This window comes from Hipposideros armiger, unplaced genomic scaffold (assembly GCF_001890085.2).
Source record: "Hipposideros armiger isolate ML-2016 unplaced genomic scaffold, ASM189008v1 scaffold_153, whole genome shotgun sequence".
Lineage (NCBI taxonomy): Eukaryota > Metazoa > Chordata > Mammalia > Chiroptera > Hipposideridae > Hipposideros > Hipposideros armiger.
The window spans coordinates 1,120,769-1,122,658 of record NW_017731503.1 but is presented as its reverse complement, the minus strand read 5'-3'; positions in this window follow the sequence as shown (position 1 = coordinate 1,122,658).

Genomic DNA, 1,890 nt, shown 5'->3' with positions numbered 1-1,890 from the left:
TGCTGGATTTTGTCAAATGCTTTTTCTGCATCTATTGATATGATCATATGATTTTTATTTTTCATTTTGTTAATGTGATGTATTATGTTAATTGATTTGCAGATATTGAACCAACCTTGCATACCATGAATGAATCCCACTTGATCGTGATGTATGATCTTCTTAATATGACACTGAATTTGGTTTGCTAGTATTTTGTTGAGGATTTTTGCATCTATGTTCATTAGGGATATTGGCCCGTAGTTTTCTTTTTTTGTAATATCTTTGTCTGACTTTGGGGTCATAGTAATAGTGGCCTTATAAAATGTGCTTGGGAGCCTTCCTTCCTGTATTTTTTGGAATAGTTTGAGAACAGGTATTAATTACTTTGTGAATGTTTTGTATAATTCACCTGTGAAGCCATCTCGTCCAGGACTTTTGTTTGTTGGAAGCTTGTTGCTAACTGACTCAATTTCTTTGGTAGTAATCAGTCTGTTCAGAGATTCTGTTGCTTTTTGTTCAGACTTGGTAGATTGCAGGCTTACAGAAATTTATCCATTTCTTCCAGATTGTCAAATTTGTTGGCAGAGAGCTTCTCGTAGTATTTTCTTACAATTTCCTGTATTTCTGTGGCATCTGTTGTCACTTCCACGCTTTCATTTCTGATTTTATTAATTTGGGTCATCTCTCTCTTTTTCTTGGTGAGTCTGGCTAAGGGTCTGTCGATTTTGTTTATCTTTTCAAAAAACCAGCTCTTGGTTTCATTGATTTTTTGTATTGGTTTTTTTTTTTGTCTCTATTTCATTTATTTCTGCTCTGGTCTTTATTGTTTCCTTCCTTGTAGTCCCTTTGGGCTTGTTTTGCTGTTCTTTCTCCAGTTCCCTTAGGTGTAAAAATAGTCTGCTGATATGAGATCGTTCGTACTTTCGATAGGCCTGCAATGCTATGAATTTTCCTCTCAGGACTGCTTTTGCTGCATCCCATAGATTTGAGTTGTTCTGTTTTCATTGTCATTTGTCTTCAGATAGCTTTTGATTCCTTCCTTAATCTCAGTTTTGTCACAGTCACTATTTAGTAGCATGTTATTCAGCCTCCATGTGTTTGTGTGCTTTCCAGGTTTCTTTTTATAATTGATTTCTAGTTTTATAACATTGTGGTCAGAGAGGATGCTTGATATGATTTCAATCTTCTTTAATTTATTGAGACTGGTATTGTGTCTTAACATTTGGCCTATCTTGGAAAATGTTCCATGTGCACTTGAGAAGATGTATATTCTGTTATTTTAGGGTGAAATGCTCTAAAAATATCAATGAAATCCAGCGCGTCTAAAGTGTCATTTAAGGCCACTGTTTCCGTGTTGATTTGCTGTCTGGAGGATCTGTCCATTGGTGACAATGGGGTGTTGAAGTCCCCTAATACGATAGTGTTGCTGTTGATCTCTGTCTTTATGTCTGTCAAAATCTGTTTTATATATTTAGGAGTTCCTATGTTGGGTGCATAGATGTTTATTAGGGTTATTTCCTCTTGTTGAATTGATCCTTTTATTATTGTGTAGTGTCCTTCTTTGTCTTTTATTGTAGTCTTCATTTTAAAGTCTATTTTGTCTAAAATAAGTACTGCTACTCCCGCTTTTTTCAATTTCCAGTTCCGTGAAATGTCTTATTCCTTCCCTTTACTTTCAGTCTGTGTGTGTCTTTTCATCTGAGATGAGTCTCTTGTAAACAGCATATGCATGGGTCCTGTTTTCTTATCCACTCTGCCACTCTACATCTTTTGATTGGAGCATTTAATCCATTCACATTTAAAGTGATTATTGATAGGTGCATATTTATTGACATTTTGTTATTTTTATTTCTTATCTTCCTGGGTTAGCTTGTTTTCCCCATTCTTCTGTTTAAAACACCCTTTAAA